We start from the raw sequence: 19,109 nt of genomic DNA, 5'->3' as shown, positions 1-19,109 counted from the left end.
TGTACTAGGATAAAAAAAAAGTGAAGAGTAAGTTACAATTGTGTAGTTAAGGGCACATGAAGTAAAATGGGACATTTAAAGATAAACTCTTCCTGGTCTTCAAGAGAAAAGATCACACAAAACACCTTTTTTTTTTTTTTTTTTTTGAGACGGAGTCTTGTTCTGTTGCCCAGGCTGGAGTGCAGTGGCACGATGATGACTCACTGCAACCCTGACCTCCCAGGTTCAGGTGATCCTCTCACCTCAGCCTCCTGAATAGCTGGAACTATAGGCATGTACCACCACGCCTGGCTAATTTTTGTATTTTTTTAGAGACGGGGTTTTGCCATGTTGCCCAGGCTGGTCTTGTCTTGAACTCCTGGCCTCAAGTGATCCTCCTGCCTTTGCCTCCCAAAGTGCTGGGACCACAGGCGTGAGCCACTGCACTCGGCCAGTGAAAATGTTTTTAAATAGATAAAGGTGATAGTCGCATGAACCCAGTGAATGTGATCATTGCTGTTAAAGTGTACATTTTTCACCAGGTGTGGTGGACCACGCCTGTAATCCCAGCACTTTGGGAGGCCGAGGAGGGCAGATCACGAGGTCAGGAGATCAAGACCATGGTGAAACCCCGTCTCTACTAAAAATACAAAAAAAAAAAAAATTAGCGGGGTGCGGTGGTGGTTGCTTGTAGTCCCAGCTACTCGGGAGGTTAAGGCAGGAGAATGGCGTGAACCCGGGAGGCAGAGCTTGCAGTGAGCCGAGAACGCGCCACTGCACTCCAGCCTGGGTGGACAGAGCGAGACTCCGTCTGAAAAAAAAAAAAAAAAATTGTACATTTTTAAAGGGTTAATTTTATTATGTAAATTTTACCTCAAAAAAAAAAAAAAAGAAAGAAAGAAAAAGAAAAAAGAAATAAAGAGAGATGATCCAACAATAAAAATCCAAAGGTGAAATTGTGTAGACCAAGCAAACTGGGTGGAGAACCCTGAATAAAGGGGTTAAAATGAAACAGAGCTTTATATTTGATAAAAATGTGTGCCTGAAAAGTTTGTTGCGAATTGAACTCTTGATTATTATATTTTCTAGCTTGAGGTATGAGGACTCATAGAAATTATGTATCTTTAAGGTATACAACGTATGCTTTAATATATGTATAAATTATGAAATGATTACTGACAATCAAGCTAACTTTTTAAAGATATTTTTACTTCAGGTTGGCCCTCGGTAGAAATTCACAACTCTTCAGTTTTAGGTCTCTCTGCCTCCCATTTCAGAATGGTGCAGCAGAATTGCATTATTTTGAATACTGTAATGTATAATTTGTGATTATTCCAATATTCCAATAAAGGTTGCTTTGCATGAATAAACTATAGTGTACAACCATGTGTGGATAAATGCACAAGATACTTAAGAACAGAAGTGTTAATAAAAGAGGAGTGTAGGCTGAACGCAGTTGCTTACGCCTGTAATCCCACCAACTTGGGAGGCCGAGGCAGGTGGATCACCTGAGGTCGGGAGTTCAAGACCAGCCTGACCAACATGGAGAAATCCCGTCTCTACTAAAAATACAAAATTAGCCAGGCTTGGTGGCGCATGCCTGTAATCCCAGCTACTTGGGAGGCTGAGGCAGAAGAATCGCTTGAACCAGGGATGCAGAGTTTGCAATGAGCCGCGATTGTGCCATTGCACTCTACCCTGGACAACAAAAGTGAAACTCATTCTCAAAAAAAAAGAGTAAATTCTGACACATGCTACAATATGGATGAACCTTGAGGGCATTATGCTAAGTGAAACAAGCCAAACACAGAAAAGAAAAACAGTATGTGATTCCACATTATATGAGGCACCCAGAATAGTCAGATTCACAGAGAAGGTAGAACAGTGGTTGCCAAGAGCTGGGTCAGAGGAGAATGGGCAGGTGTTGTGTAATGGATACCGAGTTTTTAGTTTTGGTGAGATGAAAAAGCTCAGGAAAGGGGTGGTGGTGACTGTTGCACAACAAAGTGAGTGTAGTTAAAGCCACTGAATTATACACTAAAAAATGTTAAAATGCTAAATTTTACTTTACATATATTCAACCACACACAAAAAAATGGAGCCATGAAGTTTCAAGTATCTTAATAGGACAAATCAAAATCAGTCTTTGGAATACACTATTTTCATTTTTCCTTTACTTTCTGCCAAGATGTGTAAGTTACAAAACAAAAATGCATCTTTATCTGTATTTAGTTCTTCCAGTAAGTATATGGTCTGTTGGAAGTCATACTCTTCCCAAACCGTCAATCATTAAAGGGTGCAGTTCTAAAAATACAGATATAAAAATACTTTTTCCTGAATATTCATTTTTTAATTTATATTTTCACCTTCCGATTTTGTGTATCACCTAAGAAGTGAGTATGTCTCATGGTTAAGAATGTGGGCTCTGGTGCTAGAAGGATTTATCACGAATGTCCCGGAGTAACTCTGGGGCTTTACCACTTGGCACTTAATCTCAGATTAAGGGAAACACTTGCCTCTCATAAAAGGAGAAAGAGAAAAAAAAAAGATAAAAAGAAAGTGAGACTCAGAAAACGCGAGTTTCTGTCATAACTGATTTTATCTAGACAATTAAAAAAATGAAGGAAGAGAGAAATCAAGGAAGTTTCTAAATCCACATGCTTTATCTTTCCACTTATGCACGCGATGATAAACTTATTAAGGCACGTGGAAAAGTAACTCCTTCTGTATTCCTTACAACACTGACATTTGAGAGTTCCCAACAGGATGCTGGTCATGCTTGCAGTTCAGCTGATTTTTTTTTTTTAAACAAGACTTGCTCTCCTTTCTGGTTTCTCCCCAGCCTCTTTATGGGAGCGCGGTAAAATAACACTTACCTACCGGCTTCCATTTACTTCCGTCCATGCCCTGTCGGACCCGCTGGGCAAGATCCCCCGCCTCTCCAGCCCACATACTGGAAGGTGCAGCGCCCAGGGCGCACAGCTCCCGTGTGCAGAGGGACTCACGCGCAAGAAGGCCATCCCCGCGCTAAGCTGAGGTGTTTCTGGAAGGTATCCCTCTGCCTAGGTGCCGGCAGCGGCCGTGGAACGCGCCTCCGGGGACAGAGCGCATCATCAAGGTGCTTTGGCCACGTTGAGGCCTCCTTCTCCCCCTGGCCTCCTTTCCCACATGCCCTACCCACAGCGACCTTCCTGGAGCCCGGTATTCACCTAAGGTGTTGGCGGCGGCAGCCTTTAGCAGGCGCGCCATCTCCGCTGTGTCTCTCCGCACTAGCCGCTGACCGAGCCAGGTGCGCGGTGGAGGGCGGGGCGATCCGGCAGGGGGCGTGGCGAAGGCCGCTGATTTCCTACTGCATACAACACACCCACTTTACCTAAAGCAGAAATTAAAGCCAGGAGGCCTACCCCTTGTGGGCCCCTGAAAAGTACAAAAAGAAGTTTGGAGACAGTTCAAAGGCGCTTGGGTCGACCAGTGGTAATTTTTGTTTCCCGCCCCCCTGCACCCGCGAAAACGCTGGCGCTGCCATTGGCTCCAGCTGGGGGTGAGTCTGGAACCTGTGAGCCGTGGAACTTTGGACTCTGAGCTCCAAGCTAGGCGCATCCTTGCTGTGCGATTTCCCAGCGGCTTTCTTGCCTTGCTTGCAGCTTGTGTTGGGAGTTGCAGACAGCCATAGCCCCGCGGGCCTGGCGCTGACGGACCCTGGAGCGGTGTCAGATAGAGGTCGGCAAAGCCACCGGCTGGCCCCAGTGCATCCTCACATATGTGCGCAGATCCCTGGCTCGGGTGCTACTGGGGTCGCACCTGGACGCGGGTTGCAGACCCCTGGCAAATTGTGGAGCTGGTGGAAGGTAAGGGGAAATGTAAATCGCTTTTCCCCACATTTCAGAGTTTATACTTTCCAAGGCTATCACGATTTTCAAAATTGTTAAAATTTTTACAGTATGGCTCTCTCAGTTGAATGTTATTGAAATCCACCTAATAACCTCAGTTATTAACGCCTAGAAGCTCCCCTGGAGGCTTATTACTGCCCCCATCCCCCTACACACAAACTGTGTTGGTTTCTCCTTCCGCCTATGTACTCCTAAAGCACTCAGTGTTTACCAGTCATAATACTTTATTGAAAGTACAAGCTTGTCACTTGTCTGTCCACCCCAACTAAGCTTCTTGAGAATTAGAAGTTTCATGTCTCTTCCCAGCACAAAAGTTTTATGGGTATTTTGTTGAAGAACTTCAAATATGATCTATAAAATTATGACTCATTTATATTTCAAACTCCAATCTCTCCTTTGAGTTCCTGGCTCACAGCGACTACAGACTGAGCTTAGTTGGAATTCAGTAGCACACAACTGGGATATCCGCACTGTACGGCTTTTAACAATTTTTAAAATTTTGGTACTCTCAGCATCGCAAATTCACTGTGTCCAAAATAGAGTAGAATGTTGTTCTACCCACCTATACTCTGCCATCCGCTGAAGTCCTTTCCCCATGCTCCAGCACTCAAGCCTTGCCTGTCACAGTAAATGGCTGTTCTGTCTTTCCTGTTGCTCACGCATAAAACTAGGCTGCTATTTTGATGTCTTCATTTTTCTCTATTCTGTATCTAATTCCTTAGCAATCCTGTCAGTTCTACCTCCAAACTGTACTCAGCATATTCACTGCTCTAACTCCAGCTTAAATCACCATCATCCTTTGCCTGGAATGCTGCATCAACCTTCTAATCACTCTACTTTCCTCCTCCTCCTTCCTCCCTTTCTTCTTCCTTCTTGTAAATCATCATTTCATCCTTCTGCTTAAAATCTTCTCATGTTTTCTTATTACACTTAAAATGGCAAACTCTTACCCTTGAGCCCTGTAGAATTTGGCTCCCATCAGTTTCTCCAATTTCACCTGCTGCCTCCTTCACACTCTAGCTGTGCTCACTTTTTTATTCCTCAGGCTTACCAAGCTCAATTGCATCTTAGAGAATTTGTTCTTGCTGTTTCTTCTGCCTGGAATACATGTTTCCCAATCTTTATAAGACTATCCTTATCTGTACGTTTCATCTGAGATGTCACATCCAAAAGAGGTTTTCCTTGACCACTGTAGCCAAAGCAAATGTTGATCACTGAAGGAATAAGGGAATGAATGAATGGAGTGTTGTATAATGTAGCAGAGTTGATAATTTAAGGCTAATTCACTATGTATCTCCAAGCAAGCAGATTTGTAATGCTTTTCCTGCCTAAAATCTATACAGCTGATTCACAAATACTTGGTTGACAGGTTTTATATATCACTGTGGCTCATCAGCTTGTATGTTGTTGGGGCCAGAATCTATACTTACACTTCATTCAAATTTGATTTTACAGAAGAGTTGGGGTTTTTATTTTTCTTTTAATTAAGAGAGCTGTGAAATTATTACCTATAATTCTAAATCTCATTTAATTCCTCCCAATAGGATTCAAGATGGATTGGCATCAAAGTTCACTTCTTTAACAAAAGTGGTTTATGACTTTAATACAATATTAGAGAATGGTAGGATCCGTGGAAGCCCTTTACAAAAACTTGTGATAGAAAGTTTTGATGATGAGCAGACTTTGCAACAACTGGAATTGCAAAATGAACCAATTTTACAGTGCTTCCAAAATGCAGTTAGTGAAACAAAGATGAAGACATCAGTCTTCTCCCAGAGAGTGAAGAACAGGAGTGTGAAGAGGATGGTTCAGAAACAGAGACTGGTGGCCAGGAGGACCTAGAAGATTTACAGGAGGAAGAGGAAGTGTCAGATATGGGTGGTGACAATCCTGAAGTGGGCAAGAAAGCTAGAAACTCAAGCAAATTTGAGCTGAGGAAAAGCCCAGTTTTCAGTTGATGAGGATTCTGACCTTGACTTTGATATCAACAAATTGGAACAGCAGAGCAAGGTGCAAAACACAGGACATGGAAAACCAAGAGAAAAGTCCATAGTAGACGAGAAATTCTTCCAACTCTCTGAAATGGAGGCCTATTTAGAAAACAGAGAAAAAGAAGAGGAATGAAAAGATGGTAATGATGATGAGGTGGAAGATACTGATTTTTTTGAAGATATTGATTCTGATGAAGATAAAGGGGACTGTTTGGAAGTAAAAAGCTTGAGGTTAAGTTTGAGAAAGGAGAGAGCACTTTCCTCCTCCTCAAATTAGCTTTTGTTCTGTTTTTCTAGGAGAGATGTAATTGTAGTTAGAAGGTTTAGAGCTAAGATATATTATGCTCTGTCTTATCAGTTATAAATGAATCTGTACTTCCATTCAGTTTATGTTCCAGTTGTTCTCATAATAGTTTTATGGTAGTGTTTCTAGTTGCCAATTTCACCTAGTAACTATTTTTGACTTGTAGTGTTATTAAGTTAGAAAGTAATATAGACATACAGTATATATATGCATGTGTTAATGATGTATTTTTCTATTCCTAATTAATAGTTTTAAAAATCTTTCTATTTTAGTCAGGTAAAAGTTCCAGAAATGTGAACAACAAAGATTGTTTTGATCCAGTTGAAAGTGATGAAGACATAGCAAGTGATCATGATGATGAGCTGGGTTCAAACAAGATGATGAAATTGCTGAAGAAGAAGCAGAAGAAGTAAGCATTTCTGAAATGTGAGTATTTTGAAACATCCTTTTCTTTGTAAGCTGGAATTGCCCAATCAGTATTTGTATTTGTGGTTTTCACATATGTTTGTTTTAAGAAGTTAGATTCTCTCCTATCAGATCTTCTCAAGATAGCCAGAGGAAAGTCACTGGATTTAAATGGACATTAGAGATCATTTAATGAAGAAAAATATTACTGACAGTAGCAATCAAATCTTTCTTACCAGGAACTTTGATTTGGTTTTGTGCCCCCCAAATCCTGTTATTTTTGTGAGATAAGAGGTTTGTATTATAGATTGATGAATAATTTATTTTCTATATATTGGACCCTTTTTGTTTCTTACATAGCATTTCACTTAAATGATAGCTTCTCTTCCTTAATACCTGAATGATTTTGGAAGTTCTGAGTATTTGGTTGCATTAGGCATATAAAAGAAGAACTTTGTTAAGGGAAAATATGTTTCCTTTTGTTTTTCTAATGGAAAACAATATATTTCTTTTTATAAGAGTTTTGGTAGTGTAGGGATGAAGGTGATCACCTGGAAGAAAGAGAAGACAGTAAACAATGTAAAGAAAGCTTGAAAAGAGTGACTTTTGCTTTGCCGGATGATGAGGCAACTGAAGATGCAGGTGTTTTAAATGTAAATAAAAATTCTGATGAAGTTAATCTTCTTTTGAAAAAAGACAGGAAAAGGTAATTAGGAATTTAAGGAATTTTTAATATGCTTCGCATGATTGTGGAACTCACAGACTACTAACAAATCTTCCCTATTTTCTTTCTTTTTTTTTTTGAGATGGAGTCTTGCTCTGTCACCCAGGCTGGAGTGCAATGGCGTGATCTCGGCTCACTGCAGCCTCCACCTCCTGGGTTCAAGTGATTCTGCCTCAGCCTCCTGAGTAGCTGAGATTAAAGGTGCATTCCACCATGCCTGGCCAATTTTTGTATTTTTAGAAGACATGGGGTTTTGCCGTGTTGGCCAGGCTGATCTCGAACTCCTGACCTCAGGTGATCCTCCTGCCTTGGCCTCCCAAAGTGCTGAGATTACAGGCGTGAGCCACTGTGCCCTAGCCTTCCCTATTTTTCTTGTTGTAACTATTAACCATCCTTTGAAAACAAATATCTTGGCCAGGTGTGGTGGTTGATGCCTGTAATCCTAGCACTTTGGTAGTCTGAAGCGGGAGGATCACTTGAGCTCAGGAGTTCAAGACCAGCCTGGGCAACATAGTGAGGCCCTGTCTCTGCAAAAAATAAAAAAATTAGTGGGGCATGGTGGTGTATGCCTGTAATCCAGCGACTCAGGTGGCTGAGGCGGGAGGATCACTTGAGCCCAGGAGGTTGATGCTGCAGTGAGCTATGATCACATCACTGCTTTCCAGCCTGGGTGGTGGAGCAAGATCCTGTCTTCAAACAAACAAACAAACAAACAGAAAACTGAAGATCTTGCTGCTACTCTCTAAAGCAAAAGCACATCTTATAGAGATGCCATATGGAAAGCATCTGATTTGCAGAAATCAGTGCCTGCATTACCCAGCCTATAGCTTTCAATTTGGAGCCTGCGTGTAAAATAGTTGTTTCTTTTCTCTCTCCCTTGTGTCTTTATATGTATAGCCTGTCTCTCCTGACAAAGCTGTCCTGAGAGCCTCTTCTTGTAACTGTTTTGACTGCTCTAGAGGATACCGCCTATGTCTTTAAGGTGCTCCACAGATTTTGGTGAATGCCAAATAGCTGTAATTTTAATTAATACCATGACAAACATATCTTCCCAAAGTATGTCATGATTTCAGACAAGTGAAGTCTCATTAATTTTAGTAGATGTAGTCTGGCTCCAATAATTTGGCTATATTATTTATCCAATCTTAAAATTTTATTATAATAAAAATGAGAATAGTGCCAGGCACAGTAGCTCACACTTGTAATCCCAGCACTTTGGGAGACTGAGGAGGGAGGATTGCTTGAGCCCAAGTGTTCAAGACCAGCATGGACAACACGGTGAAACCCTGTCTCCACTACAAATTTAAAAAATTAGCTGGGTGTGGTAGCATGAGCCTATAGTCTCTGCTACTCGAGAGGCTTATCGGAGATGATCACCTGAGTCCAGGAGTTCAAGGCTGCAGTGAGCTATGATTGGAGTAGGCACTCCAGCCTGGGCAACAGAGCTGGAGAACAGGCAAATAAACTATACCAAGAATATCAAAGGAATTATTTTTAAAATCTGTGAATCTAAATTAAATTCATCGTTGTCAGATTGTCCCAAGAAAATAAATTCTAAAGGGGGAAAAAAACCATAAAGTATCAATGAGTTAGTGTCCTCCCATCCCACTCCTCCCACCCTTCCCCCACAAAAAAGAAAGAAAGGTTTGGTTTTGCTTTGAAATTATATCAGACCTTCAAGTGAAGTTTTCAGTAAATCACAAATAATTTATTGCAATTTCCACAGATAAAGAATAAAGTAGAACTTTCAAACTTTTTTCTTTTGAAACTGTTAGAACATGAAAACCCAAACCTGACAAAGGTGGCATTAAAACACACACACTCTCTCATTCATGACTAGTGATGCAAACATAGCACAGTGGGAAAATTACGCCACACAACCACATGAACCTTATCCTTTTGAATCACTATTAGAAGATCTGATATGATTCCTGGTTGCAAGACATTAAGGAGAAAATACACAGTTCCCTCCATATATGTTAGAAAGACATTTGATAAAATTCAATATTTATTTCTGATTTTTTTTTAAACTCCTAGTGGATTATAAATACATCTAGCCAAAAGCTGCCATCATGCATGATGGGTGAAATTCTACAAACATCCCTTTAAGATCAGGAATAAGACAAAATGTTCCGTATTACAGTTACCCCTGTTAATTAACATTAACAGTTAATAGCCACATAAGCCAGTGCAACTACAAAAGATAAAGATAAGAGATTAGGAAAGCTGCCAGGAGCAGTGGTTCACACCTGTAATCCCAGCACTTTGGGAGCTCAGGAGCTCTCAGCACTTGAGCTCAGGAGTTTGAGACCAGCCCAGGCAACATGGTGAGACCTCATCTCTGCAAAAAAATACAAAATTAGCTGGGCGTGTTACATGTGCCTGTGTCCCAGCTACTTGGGAGTCTGAAGTGAGAGGACTGCTTGAGCCTGGGAGGTGGAGGTTGCAATGAGCTGAGATAGTGCAGCTGTACTCCAGCCTGGGCAACAGAGCGAGACTCTGTCTCAAAAAAAAAAAAAAAAAAAAAAAGATTAGGGATACTAAAATGAAAACATTAGTGTTTGGAGAGAAAACCGAAAGGATAAACTGAATCAATATTAGGAAAATAAGAGAATTCTGTAAGTTAGCTGAAAAAGCTGGCATTTTATACACTGAAGTCATAATTGTCTTATAGAAGTTAGAGATAATAAGAATTTGAGTTTCAAGTCAAAAGGGTCAGACTCCATCAAATACTAATATCCTAATCAAAGAATTACTTGGCCAGACGTGGTGGCTCACGCCTGTAATCTCAGCACTTTGGGAGGCCAAGGTGGGTGGATCACGAGGTCAGGAGATCAAGACCATCCTGGCTAACATGGTGAAACCCCATCTCTACTAAAAATACAAAAAATTAGCCAGGCGTGGTGGCGGGTGCCTGTAGTCCCAGCTACTCCAGAGCTGAGGCAGGAGAATGGCTTGAACCCGGGAGGAGGAGCTTGCAGTGAGCTGAGATCATGCCACTGCACTCCAGCCTGGCCAACAGAGTGAGAGACTCCATCTAAAAAAAAAAAAAAAAAAAAGAATTACTTAACTTTAGGATGCTCTAATAATCAAAATTGATAGTGGCTTGTGAACAGATAGATCACTTGAATAGAATAGAGCCCAGAAATAAACCCAAATGCTTCTGAGGGAGTTTAGTATATTATAAACATGAAATTTTAAATAAATGAGGATAAGAAATTATTTGCAGCTCACCTCACCATAGGCAGCAGGAATAGGAAGTCATTGGCAGAATAAAAAGATGGTAAGAACAGAACAGAATTATAGAACAGTACATTTTTTGCTTCCCCACTTTTCAAAGTATTTTTTGTTTTTACACAAGTATAAGTATAATTTTATTTTCTAAATGTATACTAATTTTTTTGTCTCTTTCTTAGATGAATGAAAAAAATTACATCTTTAGAAAAAGAGTTATTAGAAAAAAGCCTTGGCAGCGTCGGGGGGAAGTGACAGCACAGAAGAGACCAGAGAATGGCTTCCTGGAGGAGACCCTGCACTTTAACCACGCTGTCTGGATGGGTACAGTGCCCTCTTCTGCAAAGAGTTCACTTCTATGCTTTTTCTGTGGTTCCATTTCATAGAAAGATTTGGGGCGATGTTTCTTTTCCCTCAACTTTTTATTTTAAAAACTTGCAAACACAGAAAAGTTGATAAAATCATACAGTGAACATCTGTATTCTATTCAACTGGATTCACTAGTTCACATTTTGTCATATTTGTGTTCTCTTTTCCACATATGGAAGATTGTATATTTGCCCTTTTACCCCTGAATCATTTCAAAGTAAGTTGCCAGTATCATAGCATTTCACTGTTAAGTACTTTTGCAGATATCTCCTAAGAACCAGGATATTCTCCTATATAATCACAATACCATTAATCCACCCAAAACATTTAACATCAGTACACTAATGATGCCTACTGTATAGATTATAATCAGCTTCCTTGCAGTAATCTGTTTAGAAGACTTGCATCCTGTCACTGTCCACTGATTAAATTTTGAACTCTTAACTTGAAACCCTGGTCATCTCTTTGCCTTCTTTTTTATACCCATTAAGTCAAAATAAGTTTTCATTTTATTTCAACAGAAAAGAGAATGGAAAAGAGGGGAAGAGTCCCTGGATACCTTGGATAAAGTATGAGCACTTACTACCATATGTATTCTAGTTCTGTAGTTTTCAAACTTCAGGGAGCATCTCAAGGCTTATTAAAGCACAGATAGCTGTCCCTCTTCCCCACTTTCTGATTCAGGAAGTGTCGGGCTGGTCCAGGAATTTGCATGTCTAACAAGTTCCCACGTGTTGCTGATGCTGAGGGTCTAAGGACTGCAATGTGAGAATCAGTGGTTTAGTGGATATCTATCTAATGAATACATGTTATATTTCCTTTAGCACTTGTCCCAGCTACTCAGGAGGCTGAAGCAGGGGAATCGCTTGTACTCAGAAGATGGAGGTTGCAGTGAGCTGAGATGCGCCACTGCACTCCAGCCTGGGCAACAGAGCGAGACTCCATCTCAAAATAAATACATAAATAAATAAAATAAAAAGAAAAAATAAAGGGAAGATGGGGCAGTTTTGTGAACTGCACGTCCTGAAACTGGGCTGATTTCCCTCAAGAGGCAGGGATTTAAGCTCATCTCATCTCACCCTGGGGTAATTTGAGTGCCACAGGATAAATATGGGGCATCTTTCTGAAGCATCAGTTTCCCTTGATTCTATTGAGAGACAAAACATTAATGTACTTAGGCATGACAGTCACATAGATTTATGAGTATACAAGACTTCTCTCTGAAATGAGGCTTGGGTTGTCCTCTTTCTGTTAAATTCCCAGATTTAACAGAAAGGCTGCCTTCTGCCATGAGGATACATTGATGTAAAAGTTTGAGAGGTACTGGTGCACTTCTTAACACTAACAGATGTGTGAGGGTGTATGACTCTAAACCACACAGTATACAGTTTCTGCCTACTTAATATTTGCTTTTCTACCTCTGCCTCTGGTTTTGGTCCCTGGCAGCTGCTGATTTGTGGCAAAATCCTGGAGCTCGGAGTCAGAAGACTGAGTTTAAGTTCCATTATTGCCCTTTTTTCAGCCATGGTATCAATCCCTCTCAGTCACTAAGTGATTGTGACAACACTTCCTACAGTTGTTGGTGGCATTAAATCAGATGGTCTATAATAGTATTTTGTATAAACTGTAAAGCAGGATGTGACTGTAGGAGCTTGTAGCTCTCATGAGTATCACTGCTCTTCCTTTCCACAGTTGAGAGACTATCCTCCCCAGACCAGCCCTAGTGTTGGTACAGGAGCAACCGACACCAAAAAGAAGAAAATAAATAATGGCACTAACCCTGAGACAACCACTTCTGGTGGTTGCCACTCACCTGAGGATGTGAGTCTTGGCTGGCCGGGCTCCTGGAGACAGAGGGTCCAAGGGGCGGTGGAGGGTATTCGTTAAGATTGTGGAAGAACTGCCAGGTACCGGTTAAGAATTCTGGGTTTGAATCCTGCCTCTCCATCTGCTAGGGATATGATTTAGGGCAAATTGCTTAAGCTCTTTGGGCCTCTCTTTTCACATCTGTAAAATAGGAGTGGTATTGTTTTACTTACATTTGTGAAGTTTAAATGAGATTTGTCATTGTTGTTTTTATGTTAATCCCTAGTCCAGGGCCTGCTGTAAACTATCCTTCTTGGGCTTGCGTTTCCTGAGGTAGAGTTAGAGAGTATCAGAGGTTTCTGTTAGCTCTGAGAGTCTGAGAGTTAAAGGCCAACTAGAATGGAAACCTTGGGGCCAAGGGCTCCTGTCTGCCTTTTCCGTCCTATATCCCCCCTGTGAAGAACAGTCCCTGGCCAGTATGTGCTCAGTCAATGTTTGTTGAGTGAACGCATCTTTCGAAATCACAAGCTGGCAGAAGGGTGGGCTTTTCTCACACTCTATCTCTGAAGGTTTATGTTACTGTCTTTTTGAGAGAATCTAGTTTCAGACTTTCAGTTCTGTGGCTGTGGGCAAAAACCAACAAAGACCCAAATCCTTTTTCTTTGGGAGCTGAGGAGAGTTTACCAGTTCATGTTCCCATTGGGTCTGAGAACTTTGCCTTTAAAATCCATTCCTGGCCCCCGCCTACCGCTTCCTGGCCTGGGGAATAGAGTCAAGGGGGCTACCCTCAGTCGCATTCCTTTTACTCTCCCCATAGAAACAACAGAACCGAGCTCAGCTGGAAGAAGTAACGTGATTTCTGTTTGCTCATGACATGACTGCTGGGTTTGGGGGGCACTCAGATGTAGAGGCCCCAGTCTTGTCTCATCCACTCCCAGGCTGAGGAAGAAGGCTCACCCCCCAGATTCCACCCCATCCCCACAGGGTCCCTGATAACCTTGTCCCATGGGTGGGCCTGTCCTGGGGCAGTGGTGCCATTCTGGGGGCATGTCTCTTGCTGTGCCATCTCTGCCTCCCCCTAGTAAGAGCTCTGTCTTCCTCTTTCTATAGGAAAAGAAGGCAAGCCACCAACATCAGGAAGCCCTAAGGAGGGAGCTAGAGGTGAGTGGAGGGTGTGAAGTTCCCTCCTGTCCTCTGGAGAATGTTTCTTTGCTTCTCTTTCAGCACTTGCTTGTCTTTTCTCCCAAAGGCCCAGGTTCATACCATACGAATCCTTACATGTCAGAAAACTGAGCTTCAGACAGCACTCTATTACAGCCAGCATGCTGCCAGGCAGTTGGAAGGTGGGAATCTGGCACCCCATCATCCTTCAGCCTGGCACTTTGATAGGCCTTTAGGGGGAGTCCTTTGGGCCGCATCTGAATGTCTGTCATTCCAGGAGAGTCCAGGGATCTGGTCAACTGCCTGCATGATTCATGGAAGTTTGCAGGAGAGTTAGAGCGGGCTCTCTCTGCTGTCACTACACAGAAGAAGGCGGACAGGGTGAGTCCAACCACCTGCCCCATCCCCTGGGACCCCACCTTTGCAGATAGAGGAGTGAGCCTAAAGGTCCTTTCTGTAGGATGGAGTGTCCTGCCCAGAAGGCAGCATGGCCATTTCTTGCTGCTTTTGTGTGTGGTTGTTAGAGGCAAACTGGGGCTGAGTCAGCTGCTGTGGGTGAGTTGGGGGACACTGTGGGGAGTGAGCACTGGACATAGAGCTCAGAGGCCAAGTGCCCGCCCTGCCCATACTTAGCCATGGCCTTGACCAAGTACTAAGTGGTGGTTAGGGTACCTGTACCATAAAGGTACAGAAGAGTATCTTGAGTATGTTATTATTTGTGTGGAGAGAGGGAGCACGTATATGTGTGTGTGTGTGTGTACGTATTATGGTAATATACATAAAACATGTTTGTAAGGATTCATAAAATACTCAGGAGAGAGGAACAGTGTTGTGGGGGAGATATTTCCCTTTTGTACTTTCTAAGTTTTGGACTATGCAAACATATCATCCTTTCAAAAAGTCAATAAAAGATTAATTTCCTCCTTCTTGTCTGTGCCCCTACCCTCAGCAAAAGAATGGGCTTAGAGAATCGGATATACCTGGGTGTTGAAATCCCAGCTCTAAGTGATCTTAGGCAAGCACTTAACCTTTAATACCCCATGTTTTTCGTCTACACAATAGAGGTAATAATGGTAACCGTCTCCTATGGAGGTTGTGAGGATTAAATGGGATTGTTAGCATAGTGCCTGGTGAAGCACTCAATAACGGTTCCAACAGTGGTAGTAATAACAGTAATAACAATAGCAACATTATCTGATCTCTCTTGGCCCCTGTTAGCCAGCTGTAAATTCAATCTCTTTCCCTGTCCCTTCCACCTTTACTGAGTTCTTTGAAAACAAATGAGGGCCAGGTGCTCTGGCTCACACCTGTAATGCCAGCTGTTTGGGAGGCCGAGGCGGGCAGATCACGTGAGGTCGGGAGTTCAAGACTAGACCGGCCAACATGGAGAAACCCCATCTCTACTAGAAATACAAAAGTAGCTGGGTGTGGTGGCACATGCCTGTAATCCCAGCTACTTGGGAGGCTGAGGTAGGAGAATCGCTTGAACCCAGGAGGCAGAGGTTGTGGTGAGCCGAGATTGCGCCATTGCACTCCAGCCAGGGCAACAAAAGTGAAACTCTGCCTCAAAAAAAAAAAAAAAAAAAAATCCTATCCGGCACTCCCCCAGCAGCTGATGAACGTGCTGAGGACATTGGTCCAGGATTCTGGCCTCCTAAAAGAGCTGCGTTGACAAGCCTGCTTGCCTTACCCAGCACTAAATCCCTGCCTGCTCTATCAAAATTTCCATCTCTAAACTGGTTGTACCTATAACCCTCCCTCACCAAGTCAATAGATAAACCCTGAAAAATCAGCACCCCTTCCTGGCCCAGCAGCCCACTGCCTAATATTTACTGTGTACCCAAGCTTTCAGAAATGGAACTCACCTGCTGGTTCACCCTCATTAGGGTGGCAGCTGCACGGGAGCAGCTGGGCTCACCCATTAAGCAAGAAGCCAATGGCTGGACAGTGACACTCAGACCCCAGTCTGGGCGAGCCTGGCTGAAAGCCCCCTTCTTTCCTGTCTGACTGTGGAGAGAGGGGGTGGAGCATACAAAACTCTACTGCCCTTCACATCCTTCAGCTGTGCTTCCTCCTGAGAGAGGGAGCCGTTCATTAATTTGGCCAAAGAGTTCTTGGGGTCTGTAGGTTTGACAGGCCAGGTGTGTGGGGGCCACCGTGCTAGAGAGAGAGGCTGGTGTGTCAGAAGGCAGCCACTTGGCCAGAGGAGGGTCAGCCCCCTTGGTGACCTCCTTCCCCCGGCTGGACACAGCGCCCTGCACCCTCCACATGTGACTGCTCTTCTCAGAGCTGCCTCCAGGGGAGGGGTTCTAACCCTGCGGGTTGGGACATTGTGTTAGTTTACAGTGGGCCATGGCTCCCTCTGTCATCTCCAACTCAGAGGCAGTAGAGAGAAGATGAGAAATTCCCTGCACCTCCTCCCTCCTCAGCACCCCTATCTCTGCACACATCCACATATGGAGACCCTGACAATGGTCCCTGGGAGTGCCACCATCTGCGCCTCCTTTCCATGCCTGCAGTAGCCATGACCACTCTCCAGACCGTTACCACCTGGCTCAGTAGGCACTGAACTGCCTCTACACCTGGGCCACTGTACCCATCAGTTCCCCCAGTTTGGTTCTTATTTCCCCCAACAAGTAGGGAGCCTGTAAGGTCACCTGTTGAGCAAGCTGGGGGAGAGAGTAGGGTGGGGCTGGGAGGATGAGGAGGAGAAGCTTATAGTCGTGCTGGAGACTCAGCTGAGCGGAGTCTCTGCAGGCTCATTGGCTGCCTAGCCAGTGGTGATCCCGCTCCCACCCTCATTTCTTCTTTGTTAAGAAAACCATGACCTCATTAAATATTGGACACCTATAAACCTCAGGGACTTTCCTCCAGCCTCCCCGCCACGTATTGGTGAGTCTAAGTCAACTCTAGTCATTTCATTCCTCTGGACATTGATTGCTTGAGGCTTGGGCATGAGCTGCCTCTTCATCTGAGCCTGAGCCACAGGTGCCCTCTGCACTTACCACACTGATGCACTGCGCCAGGGAGAGCTCTGTCTCGATGGAGATGAGCTGTGAGGAGCTGGTGGCTGGGCAGATCAGGTTGTTGTAACGGGTTTTGTTCAGAAGGTCGTCCATCAGCTTCTGCTCAGCATGAGCCACGCGGCAGTCCCCTGGGTAAACACACAGACATGCTGGGCCCTTGTGCAGCTGTCCCACACTGCAGATGACAGCTACAAAGCAGGAGCCAAGAGGGCCAGGGAGCACAGGCACCCCGGGGGCCGGCTGAAGCAGTGAAGGTGCTGGCGGACCAGGCTCTCCCTGGGGACTTCAAATGACATTCATGACAGAGCTCAGCTACCTCCTCCCATGCCACACCTCTTCCTCCTCCTCCTCCATCGATCAATGAACAGCATCCCACGCTCTACACATCTGAACAAAACTGGGTGTCTCTTCCAGACCCCTCCCTTGGTTCATCCAAGTGGCCACCAAGTCCTGTCTGTCCTCCCATCTCCATGGCTACAGCCATGTCCCTGCCTCGTCCGCCCTGCCCACCTTCTGCTCTCCCCACCTGCACTCTGCCCCTGCCATCCATGTGCCATACAGTGGAAGACTGGTCTTTCTACAGCAAACTGGACTAGGGCCCTTCCCTAAACACAGCTCTCAGAGCTGGAGGTGAAGTTGAAACTCATGTTTTGGCTGGGCAGGCAGAGCTCTTTCCCCCTCGGCACTGGCTTATCCAGAGTGCTCACAGTGCAGGGCAGGAGTCCCATGACTCAAATGTTGGTTTGGTGCAGAACTGGGTCTGAGATGGTGCTTTCCCTAAGAGACAGGGCTGACATGGGGGGATTTTCTGGGTTCAGAGTTAGACCTACAGAGTGCAAGGTTTCTCTGAGGCACCAAATGGCGGGGTCCAGCTGGCAGCTGGCTCCTGGACTGGAGCTTCAAGGAGAGGTCTCAGCTCAGAGCCACATTCAATAGCCAGCTTACATGCAGCTTCCTGCAGGGAGCCACTGGAGCTTCTACAGCCTCAGATCTGCCCCTCTGCATACCCCAGAACTCTTGCCAAGTGGCGTTTGGGTCTTTATGTCATGTCCCTCCCATGTCTGGGAGTAAAGATGAGGTGCAGGGACTTGAGCTTGTGTACTCTGGTGTCTTAAGGGACAGTGTGTCCAGTAGAGTGGAGGCGGCTTGGAAAGAGGGAGACTCAGAGGAAAGTGAAGGACACGTGACCAGGTGAGCCTGGGAGCAGGAAAAGAGAGGAGAGTGAGCAGAGAAGAGTGAGCAGAGGAGACTGCTGGGGCAGGGGAGGGGATGGGAGGATCAGGGAATGAGGGGGGCTGGAGAGGTGGGAGTGAGGATGCTCATTGGGGGCTACCTAGCTCACCAGGCTCAGGAGTCAGTTACATCCTTCCACAAAGGCCAGCTCACCTGGTCACCCCAAAGCCCTCCCTCTGTGGGTGGGACCAGAGGGCCCAGAGCACGGATGACCCAATTGAGCAGGACTCAGGTGGACTCAGGTGGGTGCTGGGCTGGACTCCTGGCTGTGGGGAGCAGCCACCACCCTGCCTACTGCATCCATGTTCCAACTTGCTGCCTATCAGAGCAGAGGCATTATTGGGCACCTTGTGAAACATGCTTCTGGTGCACCTGCTGCCTGCTGCCCCTCCTGCAGAGTGCCCGGGCTCTCCAGAGGGGATTCCTGTGGAGGGTTGGCCTAGATTCTGAGTCCTGCTTCTCACACCCAGGGCTGCTACCCCAGAGGCCAGCTGCTTGAGTACCCTGGAAGCCAGTCTGTAGCCCCAGGCTACAGCTGGGTCCATCCCACAGCCCTTCTTTAGTGTATCTATTTGTACTGCCTGCTCATTTCATAGAGAGGGGTGTGTCTTGCCCCAGTCCATCTGGCATGTCTAAGGCAGCTGTGGGGTCAGAATCTGCAGCTCCCAGCCCCCAGCCCTGCAATCGTAGGAGAGGCTGGACCCCACATCTCTCAAGTCCCACTGGGCTGGTGTGAGCGGGCTCCCGAGTCCAGGGCTGCTCTGCAGGCTGTGGGGCTCATGCACCAGCTCTGAGCCCACCTGATGTTCTCAGGTTGCCCACCTTTGGGTCTGTCCTGCCTCTCAGGCATGCGGCTGACCCCCAGGGCCTCTCCCTCATCTGACTTAGAGGTTCCCAGAACCTTAGACCATTTGCCCCCACCCCATTTCTCAGCTGAGGAAACTGAGACCAAAGAGGGGAAGCAACTTTCTCAAGAACCCCGACCAA

At 44.9% G+C, this 19,109-nt stretch overlaps 3 pseudogenes across 1 annotated transcript; 2 read left to right on the top strand and 1 right to left on the bottom strand.

The window, feature by feature from the left end:
- The first annotated feature begins 2,881 nt into the window (after positions 1-2,881).
- Positions 2,882-10,913, top strand: MPHOSPH10P1 (U3 small nucleolar ribonucleoprotein protein MPP10; annotated as a pseudogene). The gene is made up of 7 exons (XR_008621303.3): positions 2,882-2,939; positions 3,046-3,268; positions 3,624-3,743; positions 5,414-6,091; positions 6,437-6,590; positions 7,105-7,275; positions 10,710-10,913. The product of XR_008621303.3 is annotated as a U3 small nucleolar ribonucleoprotein protein MPP10 (transcript).
- A 155-nt stretch (positions 10,914-11,068) lies between these two features.
- On the top strand, positions 11,069-14,387 carry LOC134729383 (golgin subfamily A member 6-like protein 26; annotated as a pseudogene).
- Positions 14,388-17,830: 3,443 nt separating this feature from the next.
- LOC100983331 (uncharacterized) lies at positions 17,831-18,667 on the bottom strand (annotated as a pseudogene).
- Positions 18,668-19,109: the final 442 nt, after the last annotated feature.

This window comes from Pan paniscus, chromosome 18, assembly GCF_029289425.2.
Source record: "Pan paniscus chromosome 18, NHGRI_mPanPan1-v2.0_pri, whole genome shotgun sequence".
Taxonomy (NCBI): Eukaryota; Metazoa; Chordata; class Mammalia; order Primates; family Hominidae; genus Pan; species Pan paniscus.
The sequence above is the reverse complement of the archived record's forward strand: the minus strand, read 5'-3'. Positions and strand labels throughout refer to the sequence as shown.